This window comes from Apium graveolens, unplaced genomic scaffold (assembly GCF_009905375.1).
Source record: "Apium graveolens cultivar Ventura unplaced genomic scaffold, ASM990537v1 ctg212, whole genome shotgun sequence".
NCBI classification, from domain to species: domain Eukaryota; kingdom Viridiplantae; phylum Streptophyta; class Magnoliopsida; order Apiales; family Apiaceae; genus Apium; species Apium graveolens.
In genome coordinates, this window is record NW_027417531.1 from 144,132 (window position 1) to 162,367 (window position 18,236).

At 33.0% G+C, this 18,236-nt stretch overlaps 1 long non-coding RNA gene across 3 annotated transcripts; it reads left to right on the forward strand.

Moving 5' to 3' along the window:
* The first annotated feature begins 239 nt into the window (after window positions 1-239).
* Window positions 240-3,041, forward strand: LOC141700312 (uncharacterized). 3 transcript variants are annotated; one of them, XR_012566284.1, is made up of 5 exons: window positions 240-593; window positions 686-834; window positions 1,018-1,071; window positions 1,592-1,712; window positions 2,876-3,041. It is a non-coding gene; the product is annotated as an uncharacterized LOC141700312 (long non-coding RNA). The 3 variants fall into 3 exon arrangements; XR_012566285.1 differs by having other exon boundaries at window positions 1,602-1,712; XR_012566283.1 differs by lacking the exon at window positions 1,592-1,712.
* The last annotated feature ends 15,195 nt before the right edge of the window (window positions 3,042-18,236 follow it).

The window sequence follows — 18,236 nt, forward strand, 5'->3', positions numbered from 1 at the left end:
AAAGTAATAAAAAATTTAAATAGTATAAATTCCCTGTTTTTGATATGAGCGCTAATATACAACTATAAAAGTTTGAAAATCAAAAATATAAAATACGAATTATAAATTTTATAAATACAAATAAGTAACTAACCTTTTTTAATATATTAAGTTAAATTTTATTAATTTATTAAAATAATAATTATTATTATATGTATATTACCGATCAATCAGAAGAGGGAATATTTGGGCTCAAGCGGGTAAAAATTTAGCAAACGGCCGCCCAAAATTTTCAGGCATTTTGAAAACTTCAAAACACTCTCATTTCCTGCCCCTCTCTTACAATTACTCTCTCCCTCTCAACATTTTAGATTTCTCTCTCCATATTCTCTCTCTGCTAATTTCTATTCTTTTTCGTATCTCTGTCTGATCTCTTAGTCTCTATCATTAATCTCTGCGGTATAATTAGGGATTTACTTTCCTAATTAGGGTTCAATTGAATTGGGGTTTCGTCAACTAGGGCTTTGGTTTTTCAATTAGGGCTTAAAATTTGCGGGATTACTATTAGGGTTCAATCTCTGTTAAGAGAGCAAACAAGATAGATGTGGCCACATGTAATTACTGTTTTTTTTGTTTTGTAATTGTAGATGCGACCCTTTTGTTTTGTAATAAGATTTAACCTTTCAAATCTTATTCGTTTTCATAGAGCAAGTTACGCTCCAAGACGCTCCACCACCGGGTAGGTTCGCTCTGGTTCGTTACGCTCGTTGGATCCCTAATAAAGGTCCCAGTGATGTTGCTATCTTCTTCACTGCTTTGGTACCTTCTCTTGGGGTATGTATGAGGTCGGCAAGGGTAATAAGATCCGAAGACACTCTCTCTATTTTCCCCCAATTTTTATTATTTATATTTGTTTGTAATTTGTGGATTTTTCTGTCTTTTGTGTTAATCTTAGGTTATTTGGTGTTTTCGAGCTTTTATATGGTATAACCTTTGTTAACTGAAAGTATTGAGACCCTTTGATATTCGTTTTCACAGAGCAAGTAGATGGGAAGCCTGAGTCCTTTAAGCATGAATTCTGGCTTAGATTTGGTAAGAAACATCCTTTTTTCCTGGCTTCCTCAATTTAATTTTGGTTTCTTGTTATCCATAATTTTTAAATTTAGTGTGCAAGTTGTGTTTAAGTGGAATTTCGTGTATAAGTTATTAATTATTCCTTTCTTCTTGTTTATTATACAATTATGTGTTTTTCTCATAATTCGCGATTTCTTAAAGAAAAGGGATCATTTGCAAGTTGTGTTTAGTGTACAAGTTGCTCTGAATTTAGATTTTGCAGAAAATCAATGTATTCACCTTTAGCCTACATTGCTCTTTAACCATTTGCAACTGTCACCTGGTCTAAGCATGATTTTGTTGAAAGTGAATATAAATTCCAATTATGGCATCTTACTGCTTAATGAAGATTTAGATATTCTGTATTACTTCAGCTAATATAAATATTACAAAATGTTGTTTTCATCTATGCATTAGCATTCATCAAATTAACACTTTTTAGTAAAAAATAATGTTCAAGGTTTAATTCATGAGAGTATGTTTAACTATTCTTTGCAAGGATTTAATAGCGTTTTGGACTGAGCAATCACTAATACAAGAATGACAACGAAAGTTGGAAGCTACTTGTGCAAACAAAAACGAACATAGATTTCAGTTAAGGATTCATCAGAATTACACAGGTATAGTCAAATTTTAGTGATTTGATAATAAGGACAAGTCATATCAAATAACTTGGCAGCTCGTAGTTCAGGGGAATGTAGGCTTGGTGTTTACAGTATTTTAGTGTTTGATCTTGCTTTTTGCGTTCTATTCTCTATGTCTGTGAGTGTTATATTTGTAAGTATATATGATGTGGCGGGGTGATGGGGAAGGGAAAGGATGCTTTCCACTGGGGCTATCAATAAATAAATTATTTGATCTTCTTGTGAAGTCTCCTGTGTAGAAAATATCATTGGTTTCAAATTTATACTTATGATCTCAGGTTTTGTTGTGGCACTGTTTCTGTTTATTCGACTTTTTGATGGCTTGTGGTTTTGCCTTTTCAAAAAAAATTGCAGTGTATGCTTTTGCTATTGGTTCTATTATATGTACAACTACTTTGAATTCGGATGGGTGTTATTTTGAAATGGAACTAATTCAAAAGGATCATTAATATTATGTGAAAAAAGTGGTCTCTTTACTTGGTTATTTATAACGAAATTCAATGGATTGATTGATTGACAAGTTTATGTTCTAAGATATTCATGGTAGGATCTATTATGTCCAGTTGAAGGTGTTTATTGATGCTTACAGTGAAGCCAAAGTCTAGTTGTATTTGCATGATACCCGTACATTCTTTTTCTCCTGACTAATACGAGTCTGTGTCAAAGCTTAAGAGTGTGTTATTGCATCTTTTCCGATGCAACAATTATTTGATCGATTTCTCACTTATTATATCGTAATCATTCAAGTTGTTAACCTCTCTGTTATCTTTTGTCACCTCTTAGGTATAGTTCTATAGTATAAACTCTGACCTCATATATTGTATGATCATGTTTACAAGTATATTAAATAAGTTCACTTTCTGAGAAAAACTGATTCCGAACTTAATATCAATTCTTAAAATCCTGGTTTAGTTACAGATATTAAATGCCTACAGAGTTTCTTATATCCTTAATTAGGGAGTGGAGTTGCTGGAATTGTTCTTATATCCTCATATATTCTTGTAAATAACGGATGCTGATAGCTAGTAGTACTATTACCCTTCACGCTATTTATACTGATGCACATATGTCATGCTATTACTTATCTGGCAGAATTTAGTTTTATCGTGTTCTTCATAAAATATTTTTGAATATGACAGGGGCGACATCCACATATTTCAGATTTCTGCCTTATATAAAGCAAAATTTTGATTACGGTGTAGTGATATTTGTCTTGACCTTCAATTTGATTGCTATTTCAAGCTATCAAGTTAGGAGTGTACTAAAGATTGCACGCGATCGCTTTTACACTATTGCTATTGGTTGTGTTGTGCCTTATCATGAGTGTAATAGTTCCCAAATTGGTCTGGAGAGGACCTCCATAATTCCACAGTAAATAGACTTGAAAGATTAGCAAAGTCAATCGAAGGTATGTATGCAAACTCTGATATATCAAGAACTTGCAAAATTTAATATAATTAAATGATTGTCTAGTTCTTCTCAAAGTTTCAATTGGATAACTCAAGGACATTACATAAAAGACTGCAGATATTCTTTCAGTTAGCCGCGGCTCTGTCACCCAATATATAAACAGTTGATAATCTAATTGGTTGTACTAACTGTGGAATATTCTGCATGTGTCTCTGGATACATAATTTATAGGTATAGCCCAAGGAGTTAGAAGATCAAATTAGTTTAAATTATGAATGTTAGATGTAAATCCTAGTTTTATTTTGATGTGAAATGCAGATTAATTTAAGCAGCAAGATGATGATGATACCACCAAACTAGCACAGATATGCTCCCTGAGCAATCGTGATGAGTGCATGGTTGCCTTCCATTTTACATAAGTTGTAGTTTTTCAAGTTGTAAATGATACTACATTAATTTGGTAAATTGCATAAGAGTTGCTGATAGGCCAAGAGATCCGACTGGAATAAAATTGCAGACTGTGGCCACATTATCAATTCATGTTATAGGAAATGGGGATGTCTTCAAGTATGAAGATTTTCAGCAAAGTGTGGCCACATTATCAAATCCTTTTATAGTTTATTTTAGGAATAGTGTGGTTGTTCTTTTAGACTTGTGCTTGATGGTTTGTTTAAGTAGTTTAGCTTAGTTTTTATGTGATTGGTAATCAGTTTGGTTGGTATGTATAAATTTTATTTGTGTTAATGATTTGGTAATTTGGGATTGTATACATTCCAATAGTACATTTTAATTTTTTTCTAGTTAAAGTGTTACATTAGATTTTATAAAGTGTTACAAGAGCCTGTATAAATGTTTCACTAGCTTACATACAAATGTTATAGCAGCTCCTAAAGTGTTACCCTAGGAATAAAAGTGATACCACCAAAAAGTGGGACCCACATGCCACATCGTGCCATTTCAACACACACGGGTCCCACTGTGGGACCATATATGGGTCTTACTTTCTTAAAAACATTTTAGAACTCTAAGGTAACATAAAAAATAAGTTACAACTGATCTCCTTTTGTTGCAATAGCAAGCTATAGTAACATAAAATACGATGTTTGTTTAGGCACCAAAGATGTTACCTTAGACCCATAAGGCAACATTGAAAAACCTCTTTAAGAAAATGTTACCTTAGCTTAAAAGTGGGGCAAGAGCAACATATTTACCTCTAATACAACGTTTTTTTAGTGTTAAGTAGGCATTTTATGGTGTAGTTATCAAGTATTTGGTTTTGGATAAAAGGTGAAATGCAATTTTGATTTAGTTTTTAATTTGTTGTTAAATACCAAAATGGTATTAATAGAGATAATTGATGTTGACTTCAGTATGGGATGTTGTGAGCATCAAAGTTAGTATTCATATCTAATTTGATATCACATCAAAATGAGTATTGATATCAAGAGTTGAGTTTTGAATAAAGTTTATAATTCAGTCCATAATCATTATTTCATATTATTGAAGTTTACGATATTTCTGTAAATATTGTTTTACGAGTTTTATTCTCGTCAAGATTTAAAGTATTGTTGAAGCATTTCGCTCAAAAATATCACAAGAATTTTTAATATATTTAAGGAACCAATTCTGAGGTTCTTTAACTAAATTTTCTGATTTAGCAATTATGATTTTAAATGTTGTGCTATTTTGTAGATGTCGGTTTTATATCAAAAAGACCAGATATATGCTATAATCATACTTGCCTGTTTTTAAATTTAACCTTTCAGTGAGGATTAGCTTGCGCTGTTTAGCCGCGTAATTCTAGCAAGCAAAGAAGAAACTTTTGGAAGGTGGTTGGTCCAACGTTTGTAGGATAATGTAAGTTATGTTATGTAACGTTGTTTATATTATATTATAGTTGTGTATTATATAGTTGGACCTAGTATACTTCTTTTCGAAGTTATACTAGCGGGTTTAGTATTGAGTTGGAAGTTGTAGAAAAGAGTTTTAAAAGAAAGGGAAAATGTATTTGTGGAAAATTGGATTTCTTGTTTCTAGACTATAACCTGAAAAGATCTTGGATTAGTTTTGGGTCATAGATGCTAAATATCTTTTGTTGGCATTTGTTTATTAATTAAACAGATTGATTTAGATTGAGGTTTCATCGTGACGACCAAATCCTCTAATCTCGAATTTGGGGGCGTTACATTAATTGTTAGTTAAACAAAACAAATCCATTCTTGATACTATCAGAAAATAGAAGAGAAGTGACCCCTTGATCATAGGCGTAAAATGGTACCCTATTTACTCTACACAAAAAGGTTTACGTTGAGTCACATCAATAACCGAAAATTTCCACGCAAAATTAGAATTATCATATTCTCTCATAATTTTTTAAAACACTACAAGAAACATGAAATTTACGATCGACTTGTTTTGACCGACTAAAAAGTGGGACGAAAAATGACAGAATGACAAGCTCGGTCGGAATTAAAAAATAAATAACCCCCGATAACCAACAACAGTCAGTACTACACTGATATGGATAGAAAACACATCCTAAATATACGTTAAATATTGCATTAATTACACTTGAAATTCTTGTCCAAAGCCCAATACAGACCAGACTGGTCCAGGCTCGTCACAGACTAGGGACGGTCCAAGCGGTCAAGGCCCACTAACAGAGGTCATCAAAGTCCACGAACATGAGTTGTTCACGGATTAGTCCCAATACGGCTGGAAAAGCAGAGACGTGTGTCCAAAATGGACACAAATTCCTACAAGGAAGAATCTGTAATTCCTTCCCTTACAAGAGTCGTTATTACCATCTAAGTAGGAGACTTGTCCATCAAGTCTCCCAATACAAGTCTAACCCTATAATCTTCTTCTTTTTTTTATCGTGGGCAACCCGCAGCCGCTACCTTTCAGGTGCTCACTAGGTAAACCCCACAGGCTCACGCAATAGCTTGCAAACCACGTGAACCAAGATAAACTGCATATAAGCGACATATTCTGACTCAGGAAGCATAATCATAAATTCTCCTCCCCTGGGATTCGAACATGTGACCAAGAGGATAGTTATCATCTCTTTAACCTAACTGAGCCAACCTCTGCGGGCAAGTCTAACCCTAGACTTATTGTAACAACTGGGAAATTTTGACTATTTTATATTATATTAAATAAGTATTATGTGATTTAGAATATTATAAATTATGATTGATTAAAAAAGGTAATCTATTATGTGCTTTATGTATTCTGTGTAGTTCAGGAAATTTTTCGGGTATTTTATTGTGTTAAATGGATTTAAATTAAAAGTTATATTATCCAAGTTTCGTTTTAATAGCCGATATTGTGTATAGAGCAATTTGCCTTATTTTGCATAATATGGCGTATAGCATATTGATTTTCCGAACATCTAGTTAATTTAGAAGATGTTTCGTTTCGTGAAAAATGATTTTCTTGGGCCCCTATTGGGACGTCAAAGCCCACAAAAATTATTTTTTATTTTATAAAATTATGAGACTATTAAATATTTGATATTTTTGCATATTTGGATTATTTATAATTTTTGGGAAATTTTGACATATTTTTTGCATTTATTGGATTAAAAAAATTTTCCTGTTAATTATTAATTTTGGGCTAATTATTATTAAAATTTATAATTATGCCATAAATAATTTTGGGAGTATTATTTTTATAACTATAAATACCATTTATCTATTATTTTATTATTATTTAATTATATAAAAATTAGAATATATTTTAAAAAATCAGAAATTCTCTCAAATTGGGGTTAGGGTTTCAAGAATTATTCTTGGAATCAAACCATGATTTTGCAGTGATTTGAAAAGCAAAACCAGTGATATTTGTTGTCAAATTGAAGATCTTAAGATATTCTATCCAATTATTGATTTTAAGTACCTCAAGTTAGTGGATTTTAAATTTCGATTTTAGGGTTTTTGTTCGAATTTTGAGGTTTTTTATTTTAAGGTTATTGATTGATTTTGATGATGGGGATAGCTTCCTGATGTGATTTGGAATTGAATCATGTATTTATTTGTGCCAAACGATTCCTGGAAGTGGTTAGTCGAGTTCATGAGTTTTGCTTAAATTTTGATTCGATTATCTGTTCTTATTGTTGATTAATTGTTAATATGACCATAGGGGTTTGATACTAGCTACTAGACTTTGTTTTGAAGTATAAATCGTTGAATTTGGTTCAAAAATGGGGAATTTCGAAGTTAGGCCGGAGCTCTCGCCGGCGTTACTTCGATTTTGACGGAGATGATTATAGGCGGACTGGTGGTAATTGTTAAGGTGCATTTCCTGTTTCTGGTGTAATTTTGAGCATGAACGAACATAAAAACGGGTCGAATGGTGCACCATGGCTGCATAACGGGGCCGCCAGAGTTGTTTGGAGGTCTCTAGTTTTTGATCGGATTCTGGGAACCCAGATTCCGGCTACCGGACTTCCAACCCGGTTTGCTATTCTTCATGACCCGTACCTGACACGTTTTGCAACCCGACTTCGATCCATTTTCCCCCCAATTCATTTTTCCAAAATCTATTTCTGTGAATTTCTTTTAAAAATTAATTCAAATTTCATTTTGAATTTCAAAAATTATTTTTAAATTCCAAAAATAATTTAGTTAATTATTTTAAATAATTAACTGAATTATTTTAATTCCAAAATTTATTTTATTATTATTTTCAAAAATCCAAATTTGATCTAATTATTTATAACTTATTTTAATTAATTATTTATGAATTTAATTAATTGATTAATTCATTTAATTGATTAATTTTATCTATAAATAGTTAAATAAAATGTAATTATTTATAATCAAGTCAAATAATGATTTAAAAATCATTTTGAGCTTTTAAAAAATTATATAAAGCTATTTGAAATTCAATTAATGTTATTATTTATTAATTAATTCTTATTTTATTCGCAATAAATAGACCGTTCGTCCGTTCAAGACAGAACGCACGCGTCTAGACTCAGAAAAATATTCTGCTTCTATTAAAAATACTTTCGAGACATAAAATTATTCGTCTCGAAATGTCTCTTGATTCGGTAAACATGTTTGATTCGCGAAACTAGCAAAAAGTCGTATTTCGACTCGGTTTCAATTTTAAACGTATCGAGTCGAATGTTTTGACAAACTGAGTTATATGTTATATGAAATATGTGATATGTGCTTTGTGTGTTTACGTGTTATGTAAATTGTAAGTCCGCGTGTCTATTAAGAATTATATCATTAAAAGTTGATCTTTATCTCTTATTATCGGGTAGGTAGACGATAAGGATAAGCATATAATAGATAATTATATTGCCGGTTAATTGAAATAGTATCTTTTATGATATATACACATAGTTCGAGCCGTTCAAGCCAGATAGTGATAGTAAAAAGAAAGTATGAAAAAGGTGGTAAATAAGACGAGTGGATACAGAATAAAGGCGAGCATAGAATGGTAATTGAAAGTTAGAAAGTGGATCAATTGAGGCAAGTATTTCTTCCCTATTCTAAATTCAGAATAGTTAAATATTTTTATATTTCACTGCAATTACTCTTAAATATGCAAGTACCTTTTATTCTTATTCCTTATTATTATCTGTGATCTCTTGAGAAAATACCTATTATTTTGGGTTATTTGTGATCTCTTGAGCAAATACCTATTATTCTGGACCATACCCTTTGTTTATTAGGCCATAGTGCCTGGGTACCCGATGTGATGATGGGTTTATGCAGATGGGCATATATTCGCGCTATATTCTGACTGATCAGCAGAGTAGAGTGCATATGTTGGTTCTATTGTCCAGTCTAATTTATTGTTGATCGCCATTAACGATATTCCTTCTTGTAAAGTTTTATGATTACAAAATCGAACAAAGAATTGATTCAGGAAATGAATCAGGGAACTGTTCATTCATTTTTCTTTATCTATGATTGAAAGCTAATAAAGGCCGATGTTTTATTCACTCTACTATTTTAATAAATAATTATGTTTATAAAATCATTTAAAGATTATTTCCTGGAGTTCCTTTAGATAATAATACCTGAAAACTAATTACAATGCTTGCTGAACATTTTTGGATCACTCTTACTTTGTGAATTCTTATTTCTTTCAGTATCAAATGAGGATAAAAGTGAATAGCTCTTAGTAGACAGCAGAATTGGAGAGATCCCAACTGCAGGAAGTTGGACATGACAGAGTGAATAAGACGAGGAAGTTAGTAAAGTGGTAATAAAATTTTATTTAGTTGTTATAAATTTTAGAAGGTTAGATTTTTATTTCATACCATAACTTGTAAACGATCCCAATTTGAGGGGTTATCTATATATTTGTTTTAATATACAGGTTTATATTGTTTAAAGTTGGTTGATGACTTCAAATCCTGACCCCGGATTTGGGGATGTTACACTTATCTCTATATAAAGGGCTCTATATCTCTACCTAGAACTATGTTTTTGACTTGATTCTCTACAATACAGAGATATGTAGGCATCTTGCGAGGACAGCTAGTCGCTACTGCGAGAACAGTCATTAAAGCTCGAAACTCACAAACCCTAGCATTAATTGCTAACTGTAATATCCTATATTTTCAGATATTATTATTATTATTTGAATTTTTATATGTGATTTTTATGTGAATTTTAGTGAATTATCTGGTAATTGGAGTTGATGTTTTGGATGTTTATATATGATATTCTTTGAGTATTCTAATTTTTATATGTCCAGAATAAAATATAGATAATTGTGATATTTTTCTGGTAATTTTTGGACTGTTATATGATTTTATAATGATTTATGGATTTAAATTATTTTTTGTGTAATTATAAAACTATTTTATAAAATCGGGAATCATCCAACCTTAACCGTTTTTGCGTTTTAACAACCCGAAACTCCTCAGAAAACTCATTCCTAACCTAATCTGGATATTCTAAACATTTTCCGTGTTTTAACTTTTTCAATCCGGATTACGGTTTGACCCGTACAAGTCCCGACATACAAATTTTTGATACGATAAACGTTTTAATAGATCAACAAAACCCGTATTCTCGAAAGGTGGGATAATATTACATTATTTTCGTATAAAGTGTTTTATAAAGCCCAGTTTTGATAATCATCCAAATTTGATATTAAATTGTATCGTTTCTATAGTTACTTACCAACTAAGTAATGTATTTTCGGATCTGATATTATCCAATGGCATACTCGTTACGTGTTTAAATTATATTTATATGAATCGATCCGTAATTTGGACGCGTGTTTACTTGTGTTACTCATTTTATCACGTTTTATGTGTGTTGAATGTAGTTTATGTGTTTTCGGGATTTTTAGTTTCTTTAGGAAGCATTTCTGTTTTTCAAAAATTAACGGACCGGGACCCCACCGGGACGTCAAAGCCCACAAAATTTACGATTTTATTTTTATAAAATTATACGTATTTCAAATACCCAATATTTTTGTTTCTACATTATTCGCAATTTTTAAAAATTTTGATACAAAATTTATATTTTATCGCTATTAAAATTATTCCCCGTAATTATTATTTTAGGGCCTAATTATTTAATTATGGGAATAAAAATACCCTAAATTAATTTTATTTCATTTTAATTCATTAAAAACAAATCCAAGAACACATTTTAGGGGTGGAAATTTGTTCTTCAATTTCATTCTTTGATTCCAGGAGTTGTAGTGATCAGTTTTTGATGTTCAAATAGTCGAATTAAAGCTCTTTTCAAGCTCTAGAATTTAATACCAGTTTCAACACCTGAGATTGAATAGTAGTAAAAATCGATTTTTTTTAAGTTCTTGTTCTTGAAATCGGTTTTTGATTTTTGTTGATCTTTGATTGTATTTGATGTTATACATAGCTTTACCTTGATCTGTAGAGTTGATTTGCATATAAAATCATATTGTTTGAGTTCGAGAATGATTAAACCAAGTTTTTAGTTTCGGTTAAGTTTTGATTTGATCGTATGTAATTGTCGTTTGTTGATTGATGATTCTGATAGTATGCATAGATTACAGGGGATTTAAGCTATAATTTGATATCGGTTTCATCGAGTTTGGCCTGAGATTGGAGGAGTTCAGTATTCGCCGGTTTCTTCGCCGGAAAATAACTCGAATTCGTTGGAGAAGACGAAGTACTGGTGTTTTGTTGTGATTATGGTAGCCGTGTTACTGCTAAACTGTGTTGAATTGGTTTAGGCTGAAAAACGCTAAAGAACGAGTCGATTTGGGAGAGGTTAAAACCTCGCCGGAAACTTCCGCTGTGGCCGGAAGTTGTTGCCGGATTCTGGGCTCACAAGAACTCCGATGGGTGTTCTTGATGACCCAAAACCCGACCCGTTTCCTTTTTATTCTGACCCGCTTTTGATTCTCCTAAACCCTAATTCCAAATTTCAATTATGTTTCCAAAATTCTGATTTAAAAATAATTCAAAATTCAATTCTGTTTTTTTAAATCATTTATTTTACTTTCAAAAATCATTTACTTATTATCTATAATTCAAAAAATTATTTTCTTAATTGTTTTAAATTCCAAAAATTATTTCTTTTATTATTTTCAAAAATCCATATTTGTTTTAATTATTTATTATTTATTTTAATTAATTATTTATAGGTTTAATTAATCGGTTAATTCATTTAATCAATTAATTTTATTTATAAATAGTTAAATAAAATTCAATTATTTATAATTAATTCAAATAAATCCTAAAAATTGATTTTAAGCTTTTAAAAATTTTATTTTTGTATTTATAAATCAATTAGTGTTATTATTAATTGATTTATTCCCATATAATTCTTATTTTATTCGTAATAAATAAACCGTTCGTCCGTTTAATACGAAACGAACGCGTATAGACTCAGAAAAATATTCCGCTTTCATTAAAAATACTTTCGAGATCCAAACTCTTTTATTTCGAAAGGTCACTTATTTTGCAAGTCAGTTCTGAGTCGCTTATTTATCTAAAAGTCGTATTTTTAACCTGATTTCAGTTTTAAGCGTACCGAGTCAAACCTTTTGACGAACCGGGCATGTGTGATATGAATTATGTGATATGTGGATTATGTGCTTACATGTTATGAATTACATGTGTACGTGGGTCAAGAGTCTTGTATTTGACTGTCTTCTTTATGTGCGGGCTATCATATGGGTAGACCATAGGATTTTGACGCGTCGTTCGTCGAGTAATTATCGTTTAGGCGATTAAAATTGTATTTTTTAATTATAGATGCGGATCACTTGAGTTGATCGGGACAAGACATTGGGAAGAATGAGATGAAATGGTATTGGATAACTGGCTTCTAGCAATCGCAGGAGCAACATATCAGTAAAGTATTGGAAAGAAAGTCAATGATGCCTTGAGATGCCAGACTGAGATAATTGCATTTCTACGAGTGTGACTAACTGCTAAAAACCAAAGGCAGGTATTCCTATCATCACTTATTGTTCAAGTGACATTTATTTTAAATCTTCTTATGCAAGTATTGTTTTCCCTATTCTCAGTTCAGAATAGATAAATGTTTTACATATCGCTGAATTAAATGATTCTATGTATGCAAGCACTCTTCTGCTATTCTATGTTCAGAATAGCTATGTGATTTTACTTATCAAATTACTGGATTTATAAACGTTTTGGATTTTGAGAAAGATGATTTGGTTGCGAGTATTCCTACCCAAGTAAATGGGGGGATAAAATTATTTTGGGTGTCAATTATTATGACCCCTTTTAAATAAAATGTTTTAAGATTGGATCAATGCGTAAGTGACCGGGGCGGACGGTCCAGCGGAGGGCTATTTCTAAGTGTCATATGAAATATTATGACACAATTTATACCACAGAGATATATTGCCTTTTTATTTGAATACTCGTGTTTTGGGGACATGTTTCCATGAATCATGACCTTATGCTATCACACGGCTGATCAGCATGTGATAGTACGTCCGTCGGTGAATGATCCCAATCTAAATTATTAAATTGTTTTTATAATCATAGAATAAATGATTTATCAACTGTTTTTATAATCATAGAATAAATGATTTATCAACTGTTTTTGTTTTGGATTAATGGTGAAATACAGTTTTGATTCAATTTCTGATTTATGCTGATACTTACTTTGTTGTTAAATATCAAAGGTGGTATTAGTATAGATGATTGATGTTGACTTCAGTATGGGATGTTGTGAGCGTATTAATATCAAGAGTTCGGTTTGGAATAAAGTTTATGATTCAATCCATAATCATTACTTCTTGTTATTGTTATTTATGATATTTCTGTAAACACGGTTTTACGAGTTTTGTCCTCATCAAGATTCAAAGTATTGCTAAAGTTCTTCGCTCAAAAATATCAAAAAGAGTTTTGAATACAGTGAGAAACAATTATCCGATTCTTTAATAAAATTCTGTTTCAGCAATTATGATTCTTAAATGTTCTGCTCAAATGCAGATGTCGGTTTTATATCAAAAGACCCTATATATGCTATAATGAACTTGCTGAGCATTTCTTTCGCTCATACTTACCTGTTTTCAAATTTAACCTCCAGTGAGGATTAGCTTGCGCTGTGTAGCAGCGTAATTCGAGGAAGCAAAGAAGCTCTCGGAAGGTGGTTGGTCCAGGGTTTTTGGGCAAGTGTAAGTTTTGTTGTATAAAGTTGTTTATTTATATTATAGTTGTGTATATATAGTTGGGCCTAGTATACTTCTTTTCAAAGTTATACTAGCGGGATAGTCTTGAGTTTTTGAATATGTTGAAAAGAGTTTTAAGAGAAAGTAAAGAAAGTGAAAAATTAATGTGGAATTTGGAATTCTTGTTTCTAGAACTGTAACCTGAAAAGATCTTGGTGTAGTTTGGGGTCACAGATGCTATATTTGAATTGCTTGCATGTATTTATTGATTAAACAGGTTGTTTTGGATTGAGATTTCATACTGACGACCAAATCCCCTGACCCCGTATTTTGGGGTGTTATACTAATGCACCCTAGTTTTTATTCCACAACATTTGGCGCCGTCTGTGGGAAAATAACGGTACTCACAGGGAGAAAAAACAACAGTGGAGCTGATGGTCATATCTCATCACAAACGATCTCCTCAGCGGTGGAGATACCCCCGCATTCAATCTATGCCTCCACCTAATGTGGAGGAACCCCTGTAGGGCATCTGAGGCTAATCCTCAAAGGACGAATCCCCTAATCCAAGATCCGCCACAAGGGATGAATCCCACGGCTCCATAAGGGACGAATCCCCAATTTCAGCAGCTACATGAAACAGTGAACCCTCAATCCGTTGGGTATGAGGACTTCATGATCGTGACCATCAACCCACCTTACGAGATGCCTCTATACCCCGAAGTTGAAGGAAGTAGAAACTCTAATTGGAGCAAACAAGGGCGGAAGCCCCTATATATCTGTGGCTTGGCTCCCATCCCTGAGAACCGAGAATTCTCTGAACTTTACTCTACTAGAGACTCCAAATCATCGGACGACAAAGTTTCTCTAAGGAGGCGTGCTGGTAAGGAGCCAATGCCTAGTGGCTACCAACAGCCCAGGAGCACTCAAGGGACGATTCCCCAAGACGTACAAGAAAAGATCAGGGCTCATGAAGCCGAGATCCAAAGGCTGAAGCGTGATCTGGAGATGCACTTGAACCCGAGACCTACACCTGCAGCGAGGAAAAGGGATTTTCCTCCTATCATAGACCTGGAAGGTCCAACACCAAGAAGGGTTGCATCCTCAAGGGCTGATCCAAGTGATCTTATGCCCCTAAGAGATCCTGATGATCTAAACTCACCATTCACTAAAGAGATAATGCATGCCCACATCTCGAGGAAGTTTAAGATGCCCCCACCAAGGCATATGATGGTACTGACGACCCAGCTAACCATATCAGGATGTTCTTAAATGCCCGGTTGCTACAGCCCGTGAACGACGCTATCAAGTGTCGGGCCTTTCCTCAAACCCTGTTGGGTATGGCTCAAAGGTGGTACAGCTGTCTACCCCCAACACTCGATTGGATCTTTTAAGGATTTGGGCTAAGTTTTTGTCAAGCAGTTTTTCGTGGAGAGTGCACGAGAAGAGTTCAGCTTCTCTCATGGGCATAGTCCAAAGAACAAAGAGTCCCTTAGAGACTACCTGAACCGATTCACGAAGGAGGTCCTGAAAGTCTTGGATCTTGACGATAAGGTAGCTATGATAACCCTACACCAAGGGACTATAGATGATTTCTTCAAGATTTTTCCTGGCCAGGCACCCTCCTAAAAACATGTTGCAGCTCCAGGATAAGGCCAAAAAGTATATCAAGGTGGAGGAGAGTATGAAGAAGATGGTGGTGAGTAATGAGCGCGCAGGCAATAAAAAGTGGAAGACGGGTCAGGAGTATGATTCCAATGACAAGTATCCTCGAACCGGAAAAAGCTCTAACTCCTTTTCTAAGAAGAACCAACAACTAATGTTCACTAAATATGCGAGGTTGAACGCTCTAAGGAGCCAAATCCTTATGGAAATTGAGAAGGATAGAGAGTTAAAATAGCCGAAGCCACTAAAGGGAGACCCCGAGAAAGACACAAGAGCAGATATTGTAGGTACCATAAAGATGTTGGTCACGATACCAATTATTGTAGGCAACTAAAGGATGATATTGTGTATTTGATCGGAAGAGGAAAGTTCGGACACTTCACCAAGAGTGAAGAAGATGAGTCCAAAAAAGAGACAATGATCGAAGAGATAACGATCGAAGGGTAACGATATAGAGATCGCAACCCACAGCCATGAGGGCCAGTAATCAACATGATCTCAGGAGGTCCTACTGAAGGGTTTCGAGCACATAAACGCAACGGAAACAGTTATTAAAAATGTAAAAAATCATAATTTTTGAAACCCGCCACAAGATCCATGCGAAAAACATATATTTAATTCGTAGATCGGATTGTTTACCTTAAGAAGCTTTACCAATTGGTTAACTAATGGAGATCCAAAGCTTGTTCAATCACCACGCATCCCGCTCCGTGTAATTAGGAGTTATTATTAATTCGAAATTCCTATTTGTATTGTAATTAAGTCTCACTTAATTATTTAACAAATAAATTTCATAATTAATATTAGTAAATTTAAATATCATTATTTATCTAATTAATTAAGTCAAACTTAATTAATATTATAAATAATTCAAATTACTTTAATTTAATTTAAATCCAATTTAAATTAAATAATCCTTCAAGCATTCTTTGTGTGTGACCCTATAGGTTATTATTACATTGGCAACGAATTTTAAATCTAATTTAAAATCGTAAACAATGAGCGGCATCTAGTAATACATCATTGCTACCCAAGTAATAATAATTAAATCGGTAATCGATTAAACCTTTCATGAATAATGTACAATGTAATATAATCCCTTTAACCATATATTATAGATTAAACTATAGGCATGTAATGTGTCATCCTCATCAATATTTAATCCAGGTTTCCTTGATCAATGAGTAGACAATCATATCAAATCAACATTTGAGCGTGGCCACGCATTTCATAGTCTAGCTAACACAAGAGGCCTAATCTCACTCCTAAAATAGGAGGGTTAAATCCCATCTAGATCATTCATATTTCTCATACGATTCATAATATACCCAATGTCCACTTTATCATTACCCGGTCAAGGATAACTTTTCATGGAATCAATGTATATTAATTCTCGTATATAAATATAATGACTTCAGGTCTAAGGACCATTACATCATTATCACTGTGAGAATTACTTATGACACAATAGACATGTAGAATCTCACATCGGGTCTGTCCAGTACCATGTACCATATACATATGCCCGTGTCTTTGACTTTTGTATCACTATACCTATGATATGATCAATGATGTGATCATCAGTCAACAACACACTAGTCTTAATGCATATTATTATTCCCTTAATATAAATACTCGACTAGGGACCTTTAGGAATATTGATATTATTCTCATAATCTCATTTCTAAGTCACGTACTTAGAGATATAGAATTGAATCATTTCCAAGGACATTTATTAATCTAACATTTAATCGCAGTAAATTAAGAATTAATAAATTATAAAGGGATAATCGATAGAACTAAACATTAATAATCCTATGTCTTAACTAAAACATCATGTGTTGTCTCTAGGACACAAACATTAACAATCTCCCACTTGCACTAGAGCCAATCACCCATGTATCTAATACTCATGGAACTAGTATGACCATCGTGATTCTGCTGTGACAAAACCTAGTCAGTGGGTATGTAACATTATCATTACTATGCACTTTATTTATATCTCCTTGATCATTAATCTCATTAATAAGGTGATCGCCTAAGGACATGCCTAAACAGTCTCCTTGGCTGTTTCAAAAAAAAATAAATATATTCGGCATCCTTTATAGAATCTCAATGTTCTTGTTGTGAACTATTCCCGCTAACATCAATTATATTTAGACAAAACACAAACCAACATAGACACATAATCATCCTTGTCTATCCAGAAATTAGGTTAAGAAACTAGTAGCAGTGTAACCCTTTATACCAGTTCCCTATCTTCTTCATACACCAAAATAAATCTTTAGTCCTCTTTAAGTACTTAAGAATATTCTTGAAAAATATCCAGTGACCCTCACCTGGATTAGACTGGTATCGCTCGTCATGCTCAAAGCATACGAACCATCAGGATAAATACATATCATTGTACATATTATAGATCCAATTGCTAAAGCATATGGAGCTTTCTCAAACAACCCTTATCATCTAATGATTTAAGGGGCAATTATCTTTTGAGATAACTATTCCATCAACATCGAAACATATCCTTTGTTTATCTCATGCATCCAAAAATGATACAATATTTTATCAATATATGTACTTCGACTAGGTCGATTAATCTTTCAATCTATCTCTACTTGATCCCTAATATATGAGCATCGCCTAAGTTTTCATCAAGAAACTATTTTTAACCAAGTCTTAACAGCCTGTAGAGAAGGTATGTCATCCTTATCTATTATATGTCATCTACATATAATACTTGGAATGTCACATGGCCCCACTAACCTTCTGTAAACACCATGGTTCATCTTCATTTTGAATAAG